Source organism: Procambarus clarkii, chromosome 77 (assembly GCF_040958095.1).
Source record: "Procambarus clarkii isolate CNS0578487 chromosome 77, FALCON_Pclarkii_2.0, whole genome shotgun sequence".
NCBI lineage: Eukaryota > Metazoa > Arthropoda > Malacostraca > Decapoda > Cambaridae > Procambarus > Procambarus clarkii.
The window spans coordinates 25819694-25845136 of record NC_091226.1 but is presented as its reverse complement, the minus strand read 5'-3'; positions in this window follow the sequence as shown (position 1 = coordinate 25845136).

Here is a 25443-nt window from a genome sequence, read left to right as displayed (position 1 = left end):
TGGCATATTTTCGGTATAAAAAGTAGTAATTTCAAACTGCGAATACGTGCAGAGAGCCAGAATTTGGCTTCAAAATATAGTTCATGTGTTGAATTTGGGATGTTTGGGATATTTTGAAAACTGCAGGGAGGACCTGGGCAAAATGTGACTCATCGGCGCGCTCAGTATTTGGCATATTTTAGGTATAACATTTCGTAATTTCAAAAAGCGATTACGTGCAGAGAGCCAGAACTTGGCTCCAAAATATTGCTCAAGCGTCAAATTTGGGATGTTTGGGATATTTTGAAAACTGCAGGGAGGGTTTGGGCAAAATGTGACACATCGCTGATCCCAGTAATTGGCATATATTCGGTATAAAAAGTCGTAATTTCAAACTGCGAATACGTGCAGAGAGCGAGAATTTGGGTCCAAAATATTGCTCAAGCGTCAAATTTGGGATGTTTGGGTTATTTTGAAAACTGCAGGGAGGGTTTGGGCAAAATGTGACTCAGCGGAGCGTTAAGTAATTGGCATATTTTGGTATAAAAAGTCGTAATTTCAAACTGCGAATATGTGCAAAGAGCCAGAATTTGGCTACAAAATATGGTTCAAGCGTCGAATTTGGGATGTTTGTGATATTTTTAAAACTGCAGAGAGGGTTTGGGCAAAATGTGACCCATCGCTGATCCCAAGAATTGTCATATATTCGGTAAAAAAAAGCCGTAATTTCATACTGCGAATACGTGCAGAGAGCCAGAGTTTGGTTCCAAAATATGGCTCAAGAGTCAAATTTGGGATTATTGAGATATTTTGAAAACTGCAGAGAGGGCTCGGGCAAAATGTGACCCCTCGCTGCTTTCAGTAATTGGCATATTTTCGGTATAAAAAGTCGTAATTTCAAACTGCGAATAAGTGCAGAGAGCCAGAATTTGGCTTCAAAATATGGTTCAAAGGTCGAAATTGGGATTTTTGGGATATTTTGAAAACTGCAGAGAGGGTTGGGCAAAATGTGACCCACCGCTGATCCCAGTAATTGGCATATATTCGGTATAAAAAGTCATAATTTCAAACTGCGAATACGTGCAGAGAGCGAGAATTTGGCTCCAAAATATTGCTCAAGCGTCAAATTTAGTATGTTTGGGATATTTTGACAACTGCAGAGGGGGTTTGGGGAAAATGTGACTCATCGCCGCTCCCAGTATTTGACATATTGTCGGTATAAAAAGTCGTAATTTCAAACTGCGAATACGTGCAAAGAGCCAGAATTTGGCTACAAAATATGGTTTAAACGTCGAATTTGGGATGTTTGTGATATTTTTAAAACTGCAGGGAGGGTTTGGGCAAAATATGACCCATCGCTGATCCCAGTAATTGGCATATATTCGGTATAGAAAGTCGTAATTTCAAACTGCGAATACGTGCAGAGAGCCAGAGTTTGGTTCCAAAATATAGCTCAAGAGTCGAATTTGGGATGTTTGAGATATTTTCAAAACTGCAGGGTGAATTTGGGCAAACTGTGACCCATCGCGGCTCTCAGTAATTGGCATATTTTCGTTATAAAATTCGTAATTTTAAACTGTGAAAACGTGCCGAGAGCCAGAATTTGGCTCCAAAATATGGCTCAAGCGTCGAATTTGGGACGTTTGGGATATTTTAAAAATTGCACGGAGGTCTTGGGCAAAATGTGATCCATAGCTGCTTTCAGTAACTGGCATATTTTCGGTATAAAAAGTAGTAATTTCAAACTGCGAATACGTGCAGAGAGCCAGAATTTGGCTTCAAAATATAGTTCATGTGTTGAATTTGGGATGTTTGGGATATTTTGAAAACTGCAGGGAGGACTTGGGCAAAATGTGACTCATCGGCGCGCTCAGTATTTGGCATATTTTAGGTATAACAATTCGTAATTTCAAAAAGCGATTACGTGCAGAGAGCCAGAACTTGGCTCCAAAATATTGCTCAAGCGTCAAATTTGGGATGTTTGGGATATTTTAAAACTGCAGGGGGGTTTGGGCAAAATGTGACCCATCGCTGCTTTCAGTATTTGGCATATTTTCGGTATAAAAAGTAGTAATTTCAAACTGCGAATACGTGCAGAGAGCCAGAATTTGGCTTCAAAATATAGTTCATGTGTTGAATTTGGGATGTTTGGGATATTTTGAAAACTGCAGGGAGGACTTGGGCAAAATGTGACTCATCGGCGCGCTCAGTATTTGGCATATTTTAGGTATAACAATTCGTAATTTCAAAAAGTGATTACGTGCAGAGAGCCAGAACTTGGCTCCAAAATATTGCTCAAGCGTCAAATTTGGGATGTTTGGGATATTTTGAAAACTGCAGGGAGGGTTTGGGCAAAATGTGACTCATCGGGGCGTTAAGTAATTGGCATATTTTGGTATAAAAAGTCGTAATTTCAAACTGCGAATACGTGCAAAGAGCCAGAATCTGGCAACAAAATATGGTTCAAGCGTCGAATTTGGGATGTTCGTTATATTTTTGAAACTGCAGGGAGGGTTTGGGCAAAATGTGACCCATCGCTGACCCCAGGAATTGGCATATATTCGGTAAAAAAATTCGTAATTTCAAACTGCGAATACGTGCAGAGAGCGAGAATTTTGTTCCAAATTATTGCTCAAGCTTCGAATTTGGGATGTTTTGGATATTTTGAAAACTGTAGGGAGGGTTTGGGCAAAATGTGACTCATCGGCGCGTTCAGTAATTGGCATATTTTGGAATAAAAAGTCGTAATTTCAAACTGCGAATAGGTGCAGAGAGACAGAATTTGGCGTCAAAATATGGCTCAAGAGTCGAATTTGGGATGTTTAGGATATTTTGAAAACTGCAGGGAGGACTTGGGCAAAATGTGACTCATCGGCGCGCTCAGTAATTGGCATATTTTCGGTATAAAAGTTCGTAATTTCAAAAAGCGATTACGTGCAGAGAGCCAGAACTTGGCTCCAAAATATGGCTCAAGCGTCGAATTTGGGATGTTTGGGATAATTTCAAAACTGCAGGGTGGGTTTGGGCAAACAGTGACCCATCGCTGCTCTCAGTAATTGGCATATTTTCGGTATAAAATTTGTAATTTCAAACTGTGAATACATCCAGAGAGCCAGAATTTGGCTCCTTAATATGGCCCAGGCGTCGAATTTGGGATGTTTGGGATATTTTGAAAACTGCAGGGAGGATTTGGGCAAAATGTGATCCATCGCCGCTTTCAGTAATTGGCATTTTTTCTGTATAAAAAGTCGTAATTTCAAACAGCGAATACGTGCAGAAAGCCAGAATTTGGCTCGAAAATATGGTTCAAGAGTAGAATTTGGGATGTTTGTGATATTTTTAAAACTGCAGGGAGGGTTTGGGCAAAATGTGACACATCGCTGATCCCAGTAATTGGCATATATTCGGTATAAAAAGTCGTAATTTCAAACTGCGAATACGTGCAAAGAGCCAGAATTTGGTTCCAAAATATTGCTCAAGAGTCTAATTTCGGATGTTTGAGATTTTTTCACAACTGCAAGGTGAATTTGGGCAAACTGTGACCCATCGCCGCTCTCAGTAATTGGCATTTTTTCTGTATAAAAATTCGTAATTTCAAACTGCGAATACGTGCAGAGAGCCAGAATTTGGCTCCAAAATATGGTTCAAAGGTCGAATTTGAGATGTTTAGGATATTTTTAAAACTGCAGGGAGGGTTTGGGCAAAATGTGACTCATCGGCGCGTTCAGTAATTGTCATATTTTCGGTATAAAAAGTCGTAATTTCAAACTGCGAATACGTGCAGAAAGCCAGAATTTGGCTCCAAAATATGGCTCAAGGGTCGAATTTGGGATGTTTGGGATATTTTGAAAACTGCAGGGGGGGTTTGGGCAAAATGTGACTCATCGGCGTGTTCAGTAATTGGCATATTTTCGGTATAAAAAGTTGTAATTTCAAAATGTGAATACGCGAAGAGTGACAGAAATTAGCTCCAAAATATGCCTCAAGGGTCGTATTTGGGAAGCTTGGGATATTTGGAAAACTGCAGGGGGGTTTGGGCAAAATGTGACCCATCGCTGATCCCAGTAATTGGCATATATTCGGTATAAAAAGTCGTAATTTCAAACTGCGAATACGTGCAGAGAGCGAGAATTTTCCTCCAAAATATTGCTCGTCAAATTTGGGATGTTTGGGATATTTTGAAAACTGCAAGGGGGGTTTGGGCAAAATGTGACTCATCGCTACTATCAGTATTTGACATATTTTCGGTATAAAAAGTCGTAATTTCAAACTGCGAATACATGCAGAGAGCCAGTATTTGGCTCCAAAATATGGTTCAAGGGTAGAATTTGGGATGTTTGGGATATTTTGAAAACTGCAGGGAGGACTTGGGCAAAATGTGACTCATCGGCGCGCTCAGTAATTGGCATATTTTCGGTATAAAAGATCGTAATTTCAAAAAGCGATTACGTGCAGAGAGCCAGAACTTGGCTCCAAAATATGGCTCAAGCGTCGAATTTGGGATGTTTGGGATATTTTCAAAACTGCAGGGTGCGTTTGGGCAAACAGTGACCCATCGCCGCTCTCAGTAATTGGCATATTTTCGGTATAAAATTTGTAATTTCAAACAGCGAATACGTGCAGAAAGCCAGAATTTGGCTCGAAAATATGGTTCAAGAGTAGAATTTGGGATGCTTGTGATATTTTTAAAACTGCAGGGAGGGTTTGGGCAAAATGTGACACATCGCTGATCCCAGTAATTGGAATATATTCGGTATAAAAAGTCGTAATTTCAAACTGCGAATACGTGCAAAGAGCCTGAGTTTGGTTCCAAAATATTGCTCAAGAGTCTAATTTCGGATGTTTGAGATATTTTCACAACTGCAAGGTGAATTTGGGCAAACTGTGACCCATCGCCGCTCTAAGTAATTGGCATTTTTTCTGTACAAAAAGTCGTAATTTCAAACTGCGCATACGTGCAGAGAGCCAGAATTTGATTCCAAAATATGGTTCAAGCGTCGAGTTTGGGATGTTTGTGATATTTTTAAAACTGCAGGGAGGGTTTGGCAAAATGTGACCAATCGCTGATCCCAGTAATTGGCATATATTCGGTATAAAAAGTCGTAATTTCAAACTGCGAATACGTGTAGAGAGCAAGAATTTGCCTCCAAAATATGGCTCAAGGGTCGAGTTTGGGATGTTTGGGATATTTTGAAAACTGCAGGGAGGGTTTAGGCAAAATATGACCCTTCGCTGATCCCAGTAATTGGCATATATTCAGTATAAAAAGTCGTAATTTCAAACTGCGAATACGTGCAGAGAGCCAGAATTTGGCTCCAAAATATGGCTCAATAGTCGAATTTGGGATGTTTGGGATACTTTCAAAACTGCTGGGTGGGTTTGGCCAAACTGTGACCCATCGCCGTTTTCAGTATTTGGCATATTTTCAGTATAAAAAGTCGTAATTTCAAAATGTGAATACGTGCAGAGAGCCAGAATTAAGCTCAAAAATATGGCTCAAGAGTCGAGTTTGGGATGTTTGGGATATTTTGCAAACTGCAGGGAGGGCTTGAGCAAAATGTGATCCATCGCCGCTTTCAGTGACTGGCATATTTTCGGTATAAAAAGTCGTAATTTCATACTGCGAATACGTGCAGAGAGCCAGAAATTGGTTCCAAAATATGCCTCAAGGGTCATATTTGGGATGTTTGGATATTTTGAAAACTGCAGGGGGGTTTGGGCAAAATGTTACCCATCGCTGCTTTCAGTACTTGGCATATTTTCGGTATAAAATATCGTAATTTCAAACTGCGAGTACGTGCAGAGACAGACCTTGGCTCCAAAATATGGCTCAAGCGTCGAATTTGGGATGTTTGGGATATTTTGAAAACTGCAGGGGGGGCTTGGGCAAAATGTGACTCATCGCCGCTTTCAGTATTTGGCATATTTTGGGTATAAAAAGTCGTAATTTCAAACTGCGAATACGTGCAGAGAGAAAGAATTTGGCTCAAAAATATGGTTCAAGCGTCGAGTTTGGAATGTTTGTGATATTTTTAAAACTGCAGGGACGGTTTGGGCAAAATGTGACCCTTCGCTGATCCCAGTAATTGGCATATATTCAGTATAAAAAGTCGTAATTTCAAACTGCGAAAACGTGCCGAGAGCCAGAATTTGGCTCCAAAATATGCCTCAAGTGTCGAACTTGGGAAGTTTGGTATATTTTGTAAACTGCAAAGAGGGCTTCGGCAAAATGTCATCAATCACCGCTTTCAGTAACTGGCATATTTTCGGTATAAAAAGTCGTAAATTCATACGGCGAATACGTGCAGAGAGCCAGAAATTGTCTCCAAAATATGCCTCAGAGGTCGTATTTGGGATGTTTCGGATATTTTGAAAACTGAAGGGGAGTTTGGGCAAAATGTGACCCATCGCCGTTTTCAGTATTTGGCATATTTTCAGTATAAAAAGTCGTAATTTCAAAATGTGAATACGTGCAGAGAGCCAGAATTAAGCTAAAAAATATGGCTCAAGAGTCGAATTTGGGATGTTTGGGATATTTTGAAAACTGCAGGGGGGGTTTGGGCAAAATGTGACTCATCGCCGCTTTCAGCATTTGGCATATTTTGGGTATAAAATATCGTAATTTCAAACTGCGAATGCCTGCAGAGAGCCAGACCTTGGCTCCAAAATATGGATCAAGCGTCGAATTTGGGATGTTTGGGATATTTTCAAAACTGTAGGGTGGGTTTTCGCAAACTGTGACCCATCGTTACTCTCAGTAATTGGCATATTTTCGGTGTAAAATTCGTAATTTCAAACTGCGAATACATGCAGAGAACCAGAATTTTTCTCCTTAATATGGCCCAAGCGTCGAATTTGGGATGTTTGGGATATTTTGAAAACTGCAGGGAGGGTTTAGGCAAAATGTGATCCATCGCCGCTTTCAGTAATTGGCATTTTCTCTGTATAAAAAGTCGTAATTTCAAATTGCGAATAGGTGCAGAGAGCCAGAATTTGGCACCAAAATATTGTTCAAACGTCGAATTTGGGATGTTTGTGATATTTTTAAAACTGCAGGGAGGGATTGGGCAAAATGTGTCCCATCGGTGATCCCAGTAATTGGCATATATTCGGAATAAAAATTCGTAATTTCAAACTGCGAATACGTGAAGAGAGCGAGAATTTTGCTTCAAAATTTTTTGCTCAAAAGTCAAATTTGGGATGTTTGGGATATTTTGAAACTGCAGTGAGGATTTCGGAAAAATGTGACTCATCGGCGCGTTCAGTAATTAACATATTTTGGTATAAAAAGTCGTAATTTCAAACTGCGAATACGTGCAGAGAGCCAGAATTTGGCTACAAAATATTGATCAAGGGTCGAATTTGGGATGTTTGGGATATTTTGAAAACTGCAGGGGGGGGTTTGGGCAAAATGTGACTCATCGCCGCTTTCAGTATTTGGCATATTTTGGGTATAAAAAGTCGTAATTTCAAACTGCGAATACGTGCAGAGGGAAAGAATTTGGCTCCAAAATATGGTTCAAGCGTCGAATTTGGGATGTTTGTGATATTTTTAAAACTGCAGGGACGGTTTGGGCAAAATGTGACACTTCGCTGATCCCAGTAATTGGCATATATTCAGTATAAAAAGTCGTAATTTCAAACTGCGAATACGTGCAGAGAGCCAGAATTTGGCTCCAAAATATGCCTCAAGGGTCGTATTTGGGATGTTTTGGATATTTTAAAAACTGCAGGGGGGTTTGGGCAAAATGTGGCCCATAGCTGCTTTCAGTATTTTGCATGTTTTCGGTATAAAAATTCGTAATTTCAAACTGCGATTACGTGCAGAGAGCCAGAATTTGTCTTTAAAATATGGTTCAAGGGTCGAATTTGGGATGTTTGGGATTTTTTAAAAACTGCAGGGAGGACTTGGGCAAAATGTGACACATCGGCGAGTTCAGTAATTGGCGTAGTTTCGGTATAAAAATTCGGAATTTCAAACGGCGAATACGTGCAGAGAGCCAGAACTTGGCTCCAAATTATGGCTCAAGCGTCGAATTTCGGATGTTTGGGATATTTTCAAAACTGCAGGGTGGCTTATGGCAAACTGTGACCCATCGCCGCTCTCAGAAATTGGAATATTTTCGTTATAAAATTCGTAATTCCAAACTGCGAAAACGTGCCGAGACCCAGAGTTTGGCTCCAAAATATGGCTCAAGCGTCGAATTTGGGACGTTTGGGATATTTTGAAAACTGCAGAGAGGGCTCGGGCAAAATGTGATCCATCGCTGCTTTCAGTAACTGGCATATTTTCGGTATAAAAAGTCGTAAGTTCATACTGCGAATACGTGCAGAGAGCCAGAAATTGGCTCCAAAATATTCCTCAAGGGTCATATTTAGGATGTTTGGGATATTTCGAAAACTGCAAAGGGGTTTGGACAAAATGCAACCCATTGACGCTTTCAGTAAATGGTATATTTTCGGTATAAAAAGTCGTAGTTTCAAACTGCGAATAAGTGCAGAGAGCCAGAATTTGGCTCCAAAATATGGTTCAAGGGTCGACTTTGGGATGTTTGGGATATTTTGAAAACTACAGAGAGTGTTTGGGCAAAATGTGATCCATCGCCGCTCTAAGTAATTAGCATTTTTTCTCTATAAAAAGGCGTAATATCAAACTGCGAATACGTGCAGAGAGCTAAAATTTGGCTCCAAAATATGGTTCAAGCGTTGAATTTGGGATGTTTGTGATATTTTTAAAACTGCATGAAGGGTTTGGGCAAAATGTGACCCTTCGCTGATCCCAGTAATTGGCATATATTCGGTATAAAAAGTCGTAATTTCAAACTGCGAATACGTGCAGAGAGCCAGAATTTGGCTCAAAAACATTGCTCAATAGTCGAATTTGGGATATTTGGGATATTTTCAAAACTGCAGGGAGGGTTTGGGCATAATGTGACTCATCGGCGCGTTCAGTAATTGGCATATTTTCGATATAAAAATTCGTAATTTCAAACTGCGAATACATGCAGAGAGCCAGAATTTGGCTCGTTAATTAATATGGCCAAGCGTCGAATTTGGGATGTTTGGGATATTTTGAAAACTTCATGAAGGTTTTGGGCAAAATGTGAAACATCGCCGCTTTCAGTAATTGGCATATTTTCGGTATAAAATTCGTAATTTCAAACTGCGAAAACGTGCCGAGAGCCAGAATTTGGCTCCAAAATATGGCTCAAGCGTCAAATTTGGGACGTTTGGGATATTTTGAAAACTGCAGGGAGAGCTTGAGCCAAATGTGATCCATCGCCGCTTTCAGTGACTGGCATATTTTCGGAATAAAAAGTCGTAATTTCATACTGCAAATACGTTCAGAGAGCCAGAAATTGGCTCCAAAATATGCCTCAAGGGTCGTATTTGGGATGTTTGGATATTTTGAAAACTGCAGGGGAGGGGGGGGGGTTTGGGCAAAATGTGACCCATCGCTGATTTCAGTATTTGGCATATTTTCGGTATAAAATGTCTTAATTTCAAACTGCGAATACGTGCAGAGAGCCAGAATTTGGCTACAAAATATGGTTCAATTGGCGAATTTAGGATGTTTGGGATATTTTGAAAACTGCAGAGAGGACTTAGGCAAAATGTGACTCTTCAGCACGTTCAGTAATTGGCATATTTTCGGTATAAAAATTCGTAATTTCAAACTGCGAATACGTGCCGAGAGCCAGAATTTGGCTCCAAAATATGGTTCAATCGTCGAATTTGGGACGTTTGGAATATTTTCAAAACTGCAGGGAGGGCTTGGGCAAAATATGATCCATCGCCGCTTTCAGTAACTTGCATATTTTCAGTATAAAAAGTCGTAATCTCATACTGCGAATACGTGCATAGAGCCAGAAATTGGCTCCAAAATATTCCTTATGGATCGTATTTGGGATGTTTGGATATTTTGAAAACTGCAGAGTGGTTTGGGCAAAATGTGACCCATCGCAGCTCTCAGTAATTGGCATATTTTCAGTATAAAAAGTCGTAATTTCAAACTGCGAAATACTGAGAGCAGCGATGGGTCACATTTTGCCCAAACCCCCCCTGCAGTTTTCAAAATATCCAAACATCCCAAATACGACCCTAGAGGCATATTTTGGAGCCAATTTCTGGCTCTCTGAACGTATTTCAGTATGAAATTACGACTTTTTATACCGAAAATATGCCAGTCACTGAAAGCGGCGATGGATCACATTTTGCTCAAGCGCTCCCTGCAGTTTTCAAAATATCCCAAACGTCCCAAATTCGACGCTTGAGCCATATTTTGGGGCCAAATTCTGGCTCTCGGCACGTTTTCGCAGTTTGAAATTACGAATTTTATAACGAAAATAAGCCAATTACTGAGTGCAGCGATGGGTCACAGTTTGCCCAAACCCACCCTGCCGTTTTGAAAATATCCCAAACAACCCAAATTCGACTCTTGAACCATATTTTGGAGCTAAATTCTGGCTCTCTGCACGTATTCGCATTTTGAAATTACAACTTTTAATTCCGAAAATATGCCAATTACTGAACGCGCCGATGAATCACATTTTGCCCAAACCCCCCATGCAGTTTTAAAAATATCCTAAACATCCCAAATTCGACCATTGAACCATATTTTGGAGCCAAATTCTGGCTCTCTGCACGTATTCGCAGTTTGAAATTACGGCTTTTTATACTGAAAATATGCCAAATACTGAAAGCGGCGATGGGCCACATTTTGCCCAAACTCCCCTGCAGTTTTCAAAATACCCCAAACATCCCAAATACGACCTCTGAGGCATATTTTGAAAACAATTTCTGGCTCTCTGAACGTATTTGCAGTATGAAATTACGACTTTTTATACCGAAAATATGCCAGTCACTGAAAGCGGCGATGGATCACATTTTGCTCAAACGCTCCCTGCAGTTTTCAAAATATCCCAAACGTCCCAAATTCGACGCTTGAGCCATATTTTGGAGCCAGATTCTGGCTCTCGGCACGTTTTCGCAGTTTGAAATTACGAATTTTATACCGAAAATATGCCAATTACTGAGATCGGCGATGGGTCACAGTTTGCCCAAACCCACCCTGCAGTTTTGAAAATATCCCAAACATCCCAAATTCGACTATTGAGTCATATTTTGGAGCCAAATTCTGGCTCTTTGCACGTACTCGCAGTTTGAATTTACGACTTTTTATACCTAAAATATGCCAATTACTGAAAGCGCCGATGAGTCACATTTTGCCCAAACCCTCCCTGCAGTTTTGAAAATATCCCAAATATCCCAAATTCGACCCTTGAACCATATTTTGGGGCCAAATTCTCGCTCTCTGCACGTATTCGCAGTTTGAAATTACGACTTTTTATACCGAATATATGCCAATTACTGGGATCAGCGATTGGTCACATTTTGCCCAAACCCTCCCTGCAGTTTTAAAATTATCACAAACATCCCAAACTCGACGATTGAACCATATTTTGGAATCAAATTCTGGCTCTCTGCACGTATTCGCAGTTTGAAATTACGACTTTTTATACAGAAAAAATGCCAATTACTGAAAGCGGCGATGGTTCACATTTTGCCCAAAACCTTCATGAAGTTTTCAAAATATCCCAAACATCCCAAATTCAACGCTTGGGCCATATTAGGGAGCCAAATTCTGGCTCTCTGCACGTATTCGCAGTTTGAAATTACGAATTTTTATACTGAAAATATGTCAAATACTGAAAGCGGCGATGGGTCACATTTTGCCCAAACTCCCCTGCAGTTTTCAAAATATCCCAAACATCCCAAATAAGACCTCTGAGGCATATTTTGGAGCCAAGTTCTGGCTCTCTGCACGTATTCGCAATTTGAAATTACGAATTTTTATACCGAAAATATGCCAATTACTGAACTCGCCGATGTGTCACATTTTGCGCAAGTCCTCCCTGCAGTTTTCAAAAAATCCCAAACATCCCAAATTCGACGATTGAACCATATTTTGTTGCCAAATTCTGGCTCTCTGCACGTATTCGCAGTTTGAAATTACGACTTTTTATACCAAAATAGCCCAATTACTGAACGCGCCGATGAGTCACATTTTGCCCAAACCCCCCCGTGCAGTTTTGAAAATATCTCAAACATCCCAAGTTCGACCCTTGAGCCATATTTCGGAGCCAAATTCTTGCTCTCTACACGTATTCGCAGTTTGAAATTACTACTTTTTATACCGAAAATATGCCAGTTACTGAAAGCAGCGATGGATCACATTTTGCCCAAGCCCTCCCTGCAGTTTTCCAAATATCCAAAACATCCCAAATTTGACGCTTGAGCAATGTTTTGGAGCATAATTCTCGCTCTCTGCACGTATTCGCAGTTTGAAATTACGAATTTTTATACCGAAAATATGCCAATTACTGAACGCCCCGATGTGTCACATTTTGCCCATGTCCCCCGTGCAGTTTTCAAAAAATCCCAAACATCCCAAATTCGACCCTTGAACCATATTTTTTAGCCAAATTCTGGCTCTCTGTACGTATTCGCAGTTTGATATTACGACTTTTTATACCGAAAATATGCAAAATACTGAAAGCGGCGATGGGTCACATTTTGCCCAAACCCCCCTGCAGTTTTCAAAATATCCCAAACATCCCAAATACGACCCTTGAGGCATATTTTGGAGCCAAATTCTGGCTCTCTGCACGTATTCGCAGTTTGAAATTACGACTTTTTGTACCGAATATATGCCAATTACTGGGATCAGCGATGGGTCACATTTTGCCCAAACCCTCCCTGCAGTTTTAAAAATATCACAAACATCCCAAATTCCACGCTTGAACCATATTTTGGAGCCAAATTCTGGCTCTCTGCACGTATTCGCAGTTTGAAATTACGACATTTTATTCCGAAATTATGCCAAATACTGAAAGGGGAGATGGGTCACAGTTTGCCCAAACCCACCCTGCAGTTTTGAAAATATCCCAAACATCCCAAATTCGACGCTTGAGCCATATTTTGGAGCCAAGTTCTGGCTCTCTGTACGTATTCGCAGTTTGAAATTACGACTTTTTATACCGAAAATATGCAAAATACTGAAAGCGGCGATGGGTCACATTTTGCCCAAACCCCCGTGCAGTTTTCAAAATATCCCAAACATCCCAAATACGACCCTTGAGGCATATTTTGGAGCCAAATTCTGGCTCTCTGCACGTATTCGCAGTTTGAAATTACGACTTTTTATACTGAATATATGCCAATTACTGGGATCAGCGAAGGGTCACATTTTGCCCAAACCGTCCCTGCAGTCTTAAAAATATCACAAACATCCCAAATTCGACGCTTGAACCATATTTTTGAGCCAAATTCTTTCTCTCTGCACGTATTCGCTGTTTGAAATTACGACTTTTTATACCGAAAATATGCCAAGTACACGAAAACCGCTCTATTCCGGCTGAAACGTCGATATATACAATAAAAACAGAACTTCTTTCCTTTTCAATATCTTACTCAGTATTTTAACGAGAAACAAATAGTTGATTGAAAATGAAGTATTTAAGGTTATTATCTAATCAATTATGTGTTTGCATCATTTTTATTGTATATATAATGAAATAATACCAATAAACTGAAAATTCACAAAAACGTGGAAAAACGGCAAAATATTGCCTAATTCGATGATATTTTGTTTAACTCACATAAAGGAAAAGTTGATGATAAACGTCAAAATATTGCTAAATTCGAAGATTTTTCGAACGAAACAAAATGCATGAAAACTTGCTTAAAATGCAATATTATGCGAAGTTCTGATATTTGAAGGCCAAATCACTTATCGTGATATTACATGTAATAGTATCGAAATATTGGTATAAATGAATATATTTATGTAATATCAAACTACATGATTAACCTGAAAAATTCACTATTTTACCATATTTGAGGATTTTAACTTCAAATCATAGAGCGAGGTTTCGTATTATTTAGATCAAAGAAAAGACATATGACAATGTTGTTTCCAATACAAATGATAAAAAACAATGTGTTTTCATTAGAATTAACTAAAATGTTCTTGATTTTCCGTTTATATTACCGATGGAAGATGTACACGAAAACCGCTCTTATCCGGCTGAAACGTCGATATATGCAATAAAAACCGAACTTCTCCCCTTTTCAATATCTTACTCAGTATTTTAACGAGAAACAAATGGTTGATTGAAAATGAAGTATTTAAGGTTAATTTCTAATCAATTATGTGTTTGCATCATTTTTATCGTATATATTATAAATTAATACCCATAGACTGAAAATTCACAAAAACGTGGAAAAACGGCAAAATATTGCCTAATTCGATGATATTATGTTTAAATCACATAAAGGAAAAGGGCATGATAAACGTCAAAATATTGCTAAATTCGATGATTTTTCGTTCGAAACAAAATGCAAGAAAACTTGCTTTAAATGCAATATTATGCAAACTTCTGAGATTTGAAGGCCAAATCACATATCGTGATACTACATGAAATTGTATCGAAATATTGGTAAAAATGAATATATTTACGTAATATTAAACTACATGAAAAACGTGAAAAAAGTCACTATTTATCCATATTTGAGGATTTTAACTTCATATCATAGAGCGAGGTTTCGTATTATTTACATCCAAGAAAAGACGTATGACAATGTTGTTTTCAATACATATGATAAAAATCAATTTGTTTTCATTAGAATTAACTAAAATGTTCCTGATTTTCCGTTTATATTACCGATGGAAGATGTACACGAAAAAATCTCTATTCCGGCTGAAACGTCGATATATGCAATAAAAACCGAACTTCACCCCTTTTAAATATCTTACTCAGTATTTTAATGAGAAACAAATAGTTGATTGAAAATAAAGTATTTAAGGTTATTATCTAATCAATTATGTGTTTGCATCATTTTTATCGTATATTTAGTGAATTATTAACAATAAACTAATAATTCACAAAAACGTGGGAAAACGGCAAAATATTGCCTAATGCGACGATTATTATCTAATCTTGCTTAGAAAAATCAAGAACATCAGTTTCAGTTTATAAACAAAAATCAAGAACATTTTAGTTAATTCTAATGAATTAATGATTTGACGTTTAGAACAATTAGAATTTCGCCTAATATTGAAATTATGTCTTTTTATACCGAATATATGCTAATTACTGGGATCAGCGATGGGTCACATTTTGCCTAAACCCTCCCTGCAGTTTTAAAAATATCAAAAACATCCCAAATTCGACTCTTGAACCATATTTTGGAGCCAAATTCTGGCTCTCTGCACGTATTCGCAGTTTGAAATTACGACTTTTTGTACGGAATATATGCCAATTACTGGGATCAGCGATGGGTCACATTTTGCCCAAACCCTCCCTGCAGTTTTAAAAATATCAGAAACATCCCAAATTTCACGCTTGAACCATATTTTGGAGCCAAATTCTGGCTCTCTGCACGTATTCGCAGTTTGAAATTACGACATTTTATTCCGAAATTATGCCAAATACTGAAAGGGGAAATGGGTCACAGTTTGCCCAAATCCACCCTGCAGTTTTGAAAATATCCCAAACATCCCAAATTCGACGCTTGAGCCATATTTTGGAGCTAAGTTCTGGCTCTCTGTACGTATTCGCAGTTTGAAATTACGACTTTTTATACCGAAAATATGCAAAATACTGAAAGCGGCGATGGGTCACATTTTGCCCAAACCCCCGTGCAGTTTTCAAAATATCCCAAACATCCCAAATACGACCCTTGAGGCATATTTTAGAGCCAAATTCTGGCTCTCTGCACGTATTCGCAGTTTGAAATTACGACTTTTTATACTGAATATATGCCAATTACTGGGATCAGCGAAGGGTCACATTTTGCCCAAACCGTCCCTGCAGTCTTAAAAATATCACAAACATCCCAAATTCGACGCTTGAACCATATTTTTGAGCCAAATTCTTTCTCTCTGCACGTATTCGCAGTTTGAAATTACGACTTTTTATACCGAAAATATGCCAAGTACACGAAAACCGCTCTATTCCGGCTGAAACGTCGATATATACAATAAAAACAGAACTTCTTTCCTTTTCAATATCTTACTCAGTATTTTAACGAGAAACAAATAGTTGATTGAAAATGAAGTATTTAAGGTTATTATCTAATCAATTATGTGTTTGCATCATTTTTATTGTATATATAATGAATTAATACCAATAAACTGAAAATTCACAAAAACGTGGAAAAACGGCAAAATATTGCCTAATTCGATGATATTTTGTTTAACTCACATAAAGGAAAAGTTGATGATAAACGTCAAAATATTGCTAAATTCGAAGATTTTTCGAACGAAACAAAATGCATGAAAACTTGCTTAAAATGCAATATTATGCGAAGTTCTGAGATTTGAAGGCCAAATCACATATCGTGATATTACATGTAATAGTATCGAAATATTGGTATAAATGAATATATTTATGTAATATCAAACTACATGATTAACCTGAAAAAGTCACTATTTTACCATATTTGAGGATTTTAACTTCAAATCATAGAGCGAGGTTTCGTATTATTTAGATCAAAGAAAAGACATATGACAATGTTGTCTCCAATACAAATGATAAAAAACAATGTGTTTTCATTAGAATTAACTAAAATGTTCTTGATTTTCCGTTTATATTACCGATGGAAGATGTACACGAAAACCGCTCTTATCCGGCTGAAACGTCGATATATGCAATAAAAACCGAACTTCTCCCCTTTTCAATATCTTACTCAGTATTTTAACGAGAAACAAATGGTTGATTGAAAATGAAGTATTTAAGGTTAATTTCTAATCAATTATGTGTTTGCATCATTTTTATCGTATATATTATAAATTAATACCCATAGACTGAAAATTCACAAAAACGTGGAAAAACGGCAAAATATTGCCTAATTCGATGATATTATGTTTAAATCACATAAAGGAAAAGGGCATGATAAACGTCAAAATATTGCTAAATTCGATGATTTTTCGTACGAAACAAAATGCAAGAAAACTTGCTTTAAATGCAATATTATGCAAACTTCTGAGATTTGAAGGCCAAATCACATATCGTGATACTACATGAAATTGTATCGAAATATTGGTAAAAATGAATATATTTACGTAATATTAAACTACATGAAAAACGTGAAAAAAGTCACTATTTATCCATATTTGAGGATTTTAACTTCATATCATAGAGCGAGGTTTCGTATTATTTACATCCAAGAAAAGACGTATGACAATGTTGTTTTCAATACATATGATAAAAATCAATTTGTTTTCATTAGAATTAACTAAAATGTTCCTGATTTTCCGTTTATATTACCGATGGAAGATGTACACGAAAAAATCTCTATTCCGGCTGAAACGTCGATATATGCAATAAAAACCGAACTTCACCCCTTTTAAATATCTTACTCAGTATTTTAATGAGAAACAAATAGTTGATTGAAAATAAAGTATTTAAGGTTATTATCTAATCAATTATGTGTTTGCATCATTTTTATCGTATATTTAGTGAATTATTAACAATAAACTAATAATTCACAAAAACGTGGGAAAACGGCAAAATATTGCCTAATGCGACGATTATTATCTAATCTTGCTTAGAAAAATCAAGAACATCAGTTTCAGTTTATAAACAAAAATCAAGAACATTTTAGTTAATTCTAATGAATTAATGATTTGACGTTTAGAACAATTAGAATTTCGCCTAATATTGAAATTATGTCTTTTTATACCGAATATATGCTAATTACTGGGATCAGCGATGGGTCACATTTTGCCTAAACCCTCCCTGCAGTTTTAAAAATATCAAAAACATCCCAAATTCGACTCTTGAACCATATTTTGGAGCCAAATTCTGGCTCTCTGCACGTATTCGCAGTTTGAAATTACGACATTTTATACAGAAAAAATGCCAATTACTGAAAGCGGCGATGGATCACATTTTGCCCAAACCCTCCCTGCAGTTTTCAAAATATCCCAAACATCTTAAATTCGACACTTGGGCCATATATAAGAGCCAAATTCTGGCTCTCTGCATGTATTCGCAGTTTGAAATTACGAATTTTATAACGAAAATATGCCAATTACTGAGAGCAGCGATGGGTCACTGTTCGACGAAACCCACCCTGCAGTTTTGAAAATATTCCAAACATCCCAAATTCGACGATTGAGCAATATTTTGGCGCTAAATTCTGGCTCTCTGCACGTATTCGAAGGTTGAAATTACGACTTTTTATACCGAAAATATGCCAATTACTGAACGCGCCGATGAGTCACATTTTGCCCAAACCCTTCCTGCAGTTTTCAAAATATCCCAAACATCCCAAATTCGACTATTGAGCCATATTTTGGTGCCAAATTCTGGCTCTCTGCACGTATTCTCAGTTTGAAATTACGAATTTTTATACAGAAATAATGCCAATTACTGAAAGCGGCGATGGATCAGAGTTTGCCCAAACCCTCTCTGCAGTTTTCAAAATATCCCAAAAATCCCAAATTCGACCCTTGAACCGTATTTTGGAGCCAAATTCTGGCTCTCTGCACGTATTCGCAGTTTGAAATTACGAATTCTTATACCGAATATATGCCAGTTACTGGGATCAACGATGGGTCACATTTTGCCCAAACCCTCTTTGCATTTTTCAAAAATCATAAACATCCCAAATTCGACCCTTGAACCATATTTTCGAGCCAAATTCTGGCTCTCTGCACGTATTCGCAGTTTGAAATTACGACTTTTTATACCGAAAATATGCCAGTTATTGAAAGTGGCGATGGATAACATTTTGCCCAAACCCTCCCTGCAGTTTTAAAAATATCACAAACATCCCAAATTCGACTCTTGAACCATATTTTGGAGCCAAATTCTGGTTCTCTGCACGTATTCGCAGTTTGAAATTACGACTTTTTTTACAGAAAAAATGCCAATTACTGAAAGCGGCCATGGACCACATTTTGGCCAAACCCTCCCTGCAGTTTTCAAAATGTCCAAAACATCCCAAATTTGACGCTTGAGCAATATTTTGGAGCAAAATTCTCGCTCTCTGCATGTATTCGCAGTTTGAAATTATGATTTTTATACCGAATATATGCCAATTACTGGGATCAGCGATGGTTCACATTTTGCCCAAACCCTCCCTGCAGTTTTAAAGATATCACAAACATCCAAAATTCGAGTCTTGAACCATATTTTGGAGCCAAATTCTGGCTCTCTGCACGTATTCGCAGTTTGAAAATACGACTTTTTATACAGAAAAAATGCCAATTACTGAAAGCGGCGATGGATCACATTTTGCAAAAACCCTCCATGCAGTTTTCAAAATATCCCAAACATCCCAAATTCGAAACTTGGGCCATATAAAGGAGCCAAATTTAAATGCAATATTATGCGAAATTCTGAGATCTGAAGGCCAAATCACATATCGTGATACTACTTGAAATAGTATCGAAATATTGGTAAAAATGAATATAATTACGTAATATGAAACTACATGATTAATGTGAAAAAGTCACTATTTTACCATATAAGAGGATTTTAACTTCAAATCATAGAGCGAGGTTTCGTATTATTTAGATCCAAGAATAGACATATGACAATGTTGTTTCCAATACAAATGATAAAAAACAATGTGTTTTCATTAGAACTAACTAAAATGTTCTTGATTTTCCGTTTATATTACCGATGGAAGATGTACACGTAAAACCGCTCTAATCCTGCTGAAACGTCGATATATGCAATAAAAACCGAATTTCTCCCCTTTTCAATATCCTACTCAGTATTTTAACGAGAAACAAATGGTTGATTGAAAATGAAGTATTTGAGGTTAATTTCTAATCAATTATGTGTTTGCATCATTTTTATCGTATATATAGTAAATTAATAACAATAAACTGAAAATTCACAAAAACGTGGAAAACGGCAAAATATTGCCTAATTCGATGATATTATGTTTAAATCAGATAAAGGAAAAGGGCATGATAAACGTCAAAATATTCCTAAATTTGATGATTTTTCGTACGAAACAAAATGCAAGAAAACTTGCTTAAAATGCAATATTATGCGAAATTCTGAGATTTGAAGGCCAAATCACATATCGTGATACAGGGCTGCAGGGAGGGCTTGGGCAAAATGTGATCCATCGATGCTTTCAGTGACTGGCATATTTTCGGTATAAAATTCGTTATTTCATACTGCGAATACGTGCAGAGAGCCAGAATTTGACTTCAAAATATGGTTCAAGCGTCGAATTTGGGATGTTTTGGATATTTTGAAAACTGCAGGGAGGGTTTGGGAAAAATGTGATCCATCGCCGCTTTCAGTAATTGGCAATTTTTCTGTAAAAAAAAGTCGTAATTTCAAACTGCGAATACGTGCAGAGAGTCAGAATTTGGCTCCAAAATTTGGTTCAAGATTCGAATTTGGGATGTTTGTGATATTTTTAAAACTGCAGGGAGGGTTTGGGCAAAATGTGATCCATCGCCACTTTCAATAACTGGCATATTTTCGGTATAAAATTCGTAATTTCATTCTGCGAATACGTCGCAGAGAGCCAGAAATTGGTTCCAAAATATTCCTCAAGGGTCGTATTTGGGATATTTTGGATATTTCGAAAACTGCAGAGGGGTTTGGGCAAAATGTGATCCATCGCCTCTTTCAGTGATTGGCATTTTATCTGTAAAAAAAAGTCGTAATTTCACACTGCGAATACGTGCAGAGAGTCAGAATTTGGCTCCAAAATATTGTTCAAGGGTCGAATTTGGGATTTTTGGGATATTTTGAAAACTGCAGAGAGGGTTTGGGCAAACTGTGATCCATCGCCGCTTTCAGTAATTGGCATTTTTTCTGTATAAAAATTCGTAATTTCAAACTGCGAATACGTGCAGAGAGCCAGAATTTGGCTCCAAAATATTGTTCAAGGGTCGATTTTGGGATGTTTGGAATATTTTCAAAACTGCAGTGTGGGTTTGGTCAAACTGTGACAAATCGCTGCTCTCAGTAATTGGCATATTTTCGTCATAAAATTCGTAATTTCAAACTGCGAATACATGCAGAGAGCCAGAATTTGCCTCCTTAATATGGCCCAAGTGTCGAATTTGGGATGATTGGGATATTTTGAAAACTGCAGGGAGGGTTTGGGCAAAATGTGATCCATCGTTGCTTTCAGTAATTGGCATATATTCGGTATAAAAATTCATAATTTCAAACTGCGAATACATGCAGAGAGCAAGAATTTTGCTCCAAAATATTGCTCAAGCGTCAAATTTGGGATGTTTTGAATATTTTGAAAACTGCAGAGAGGGTTTGGGCAAAATGTGACTCATCGGCGCGCTCAGTAATTGGCATATTCTTGTATAAAACGTCGTAATTTCAAACGGCGAATACGTGCAGAGAGCCAGAGTTTGGCACCAAAATATGGCTCAAGTGTCGAATTTGGAACGTTTTGGATATTTGAAAACTGCAGGGAGGGCTTGGGCAAAAGGTTATCCATCGCTGCTTTCAGTAACTGGCATATTTTCGGTATAAAAAGTCGTAATTTCATACTGCGAATACGTGCAGAAAGCCAGAGTTTGGCTCCAAATTATGCCTCAAGGGTCGTATTTTGGATGTTTGGGATATTTTGAAAACTGCAGGGAGGGTTTGGGCAAAATGTGACTCATCGGCGCGTTCAGTAATTGGCATATTTTGGTATAAAAAGTCGTAATTTCAAACTGCGAATACGTGCAGAGAGCCAGAATTTGGCTTAAAAATATGGCTCAAGGGTCTAATTTGGGATATTTGGGATTCTTTGAAAACAGCATGGGGGGGGGGGGGTTTAGGCAAAATGTGACTCATCGCCGCTTTCAGTATTTGGCATATTGTCGGTTTAAAAAGTCGTAATTTCAAATTGCGAATACGTGCAAAGAGCCAGAATTTGGCTACAAAATATGGTTCAAGCGTCGAATTTGGGATGTTTGTGATATTTTTAAAGCTGCAGGGAGGGTTTGGGCAAAATGTGACCCATGGCTGATCCCAGTAATTGGCATATATACGGTATAAAAAGTCGTATTTTCAAACTGCGAATATGTGCAGAGAGCCAGAGTTTGGTTCCAAAATATGGCTCAAGAGTCGAATTTGGTATGTTTGAAATATTTTCAAAACTGCAGGGTGAATTTGGACAAACTGTGACCCATCGCCGCTCTCAGTAATTGGCATATTTTCGGTATAAAATTCGTAATTTCAAACTGCGAAAACGTGCCGAGAGCCAGAATTTGGCGCCAAAATATGGCTCAAGCGTCGAATTTGGGACGTTTGGGATATTTTGAAAACTGCAGAGAGGGCTTGGGTAAAATGTGATCCATCGCCGTTTTCAGTAACTGGCATATTTTCGGTATAAAATATCGTAATTTCTTACTGCGAATACGTGCAGAAAGCCAGAATTTAGCTCCAAAATATTCCTCAAGGGTCGTATTTGGGATGTTTGGGATATTTCGAAAACTGCAGAGGGGTTTGGGCAAAATGTGACCCATCGCCGCTTTCAGTAATTGGTATATTTTTGGTATAAAAAGTCGTAATTTCAAACTGCGAATACGTGCAGAGAGCCAGAAATTGGCTCCAAAATATGGTTCATGAGTCGAATTTGGGATGTTTGTGATGTTTTTAAAACTGCAGGGAGGGTTTGGGCACAATGTGACCCATCGCTGAACCCAGTAATTGGCATATATTCGGTATAAAAAGTCGTAATTTCAAACTGCGAATACGTGCAGAGAGCGAGAATTTGGCTCGTTAATATGGCCCAAGCGTCGAATTTGGGATGTTTGTGATATTTTGAAAACTGCAAGCAGGGTTTGGGCAAAATGTGATCCATCGCCGCTTTCAGTAATTGGCATTTTTTCTGTATAAAATGTCGTAATTTCAAACTGCGAATACTTGCAGAGAGCCAGAATTTGGCTCCAAAATATGGGTCAAGAGTCGAATTTGGGATGTTTTTGATATTTTTAAAACTGCAGGGAGGGTTTAGGCAAAATGTGACCCATCGCTGATCCCAGTAATTGGCATATATTCGGTATAAAAAGTCATAATTTCAATATTATGCGAAATTCTAATTATTCTAAACGTCAAATCATTAATTCATTAGAATTATCTAAAATGTTCTTGATTTTTGTTTATAAACTGAAACTGATGTTCTTGATTTTTTTAAGCAAGATTAGATAATAATCGTAGCATTAGGCAATATTTTGCCGTTTTCCCACGTTTTTGTGAATTATTAGTTTATTGTTAATAATTCACTAAATATACGATAAAAATGATGCAAACACATAATTGATTAGATAATAACCTTAAATACTTAATTTTCAATCAACTATTTGTTTCTCACTAAAATACTGAGCAAGATATTTAAAACGGGTGAAGGTCGGTTTTTATTGCATATATCGACGTTTCAGCCGGAATAGAGATGTTTTCGTGTACATCTTCCATCGGTAATATTACCTGGAAAATCAGGAACATTTTAGTTAATTCCAGTGAAAACAAATTGATTTTTATCATTTGTATTGAAAACAACATTGTCATATGTCTTTTCTTGGATCTAAATAATACGAAACCTCGCTCTATGATATGAAGATAAAATCCTCATGTATGGTTAATTTGGGATGCTCTCTTTGCATCCCAACAATAAACTGAAAATTCGCAAAAACGTGGAAAACGGCAAAATATTGCCTAATTCGATAATATTATGTTTAAATCACATAACGGAAAAGGGGATGATAAACGTCAAAATATTGCTAAATTCGATGATTTTTCGTACGGAACAAAATGCAAGAAAACTTGCTTAAAATGTAATATAATGCGACATTCTGAGATTTGAAGGCCATCACATCGTGATACTACATGAAATAGTATCGAAATATTGGTAAAAATGAATATATTTACGTAATATCAAACAACATAAAAAACATGAAAAAAGTCACTATTTTACCATATATGAAGATTTTAGCTTCAAATCATAGAGCGAGGTTCCGTATTATTTAGATCCAAGAAAAGACATATGACAATGTTGTTTCCAATACAAATGATAAAAATCAATGTGTTTTCATTAGAATTAACTAAAATGTTCCTGATTTTCCGTTTATATTACCGATGGAAGATGTACACGAAAACCGCTCTATTCCGGCTGAAACGTCGATATATGCAATAAAAACAGAACTTCTTCCCTTTTAAATATCTAACTCAGTATTTTACGAGAAACATATAGTTGATTGAAAATGAAGTATTTAAGGTTATTATCTAATCAATTATGTGTTTGCATCATTTTTATCGTATATATAATGAATTAATACCAATAAACTGAAAATTCATAAAAACGTGGAAAAACGGCAAAATATGGCCTAATTCGATAATATTATGTTTAAATCACATAACGGAAAAGGGGATGATAAACGTCAAAATATTGCTAAATTCGATGATTTTACGTACGAAACAAATTGCAAAAAAACTTGCTTAAAATGCAATATTATGCGAAATTCTGAGATTTGAAGGCCAAATCACATATCGTGATACTACATGAAATAGTATCGAAATATTGGTAAAAATTAATATATTTACGTAATATCAAACTACATGATTAACGTGAAAAAGTCACTATTTTACCATATTTGAGGATTTTAACTTCAAATCATAGAGCGAGGTTTCGTATTATTTAGATCGAAGAAAAGACATATGACAATGTTGTTTCCAATACAAATGATAAAAAACAATGGGTTTTCATTAGAATTAACTAAAATGTTCTTGATTTTCCGTTTATATTACCGATGGAAGATGTACACGTAAAACCGCTCTAATCCGGCTGAAACGTCGATATATGCAATAAAAACCGAACTTCTCCCCTTTTCAATATCTTACTCAGTATTTTAACGAGAAACAAATGGTTGATTGAAAATGAAGTATGTAAGGTTAATTTCTAATCAATTATGTGTTTGCATCATTTTTATTGTATATATAATGAATTAATACCCATCTTCTTGAGATGATTTGATTTATCATACCCATAAACTGAAAATTCACAAAAACTTGCAAAAACAGCAAAATATTGCCTAATTCGATGATATTTTGTTTAAATCACATAAAGGAAAAGGGGATGATAAACGTCTAAATATTGCTAAAATCGATGATTTTTCGTACGAAATAAAATGCAAGAAAACTTGCTTAAAATACAATATTATGCGAAATTCTGAGATTTGAAGGCCAAATCACATATAATGATATTACATGAAATAGTATCGAAATATTGGTAAAAATGAATATATTTACGTAATATCAAACTACATGATTTACGTGAAAAAGTCACTATTTTACCATATTTGAAGATTTTAACTTCAAATCATAGAGCGAGGTTTCGTATTATTTAGATCCAAGAAAAGACATATGACAATGTTGTTTCCAATACAAATGATAAAAAACAATGTGTTTTCAT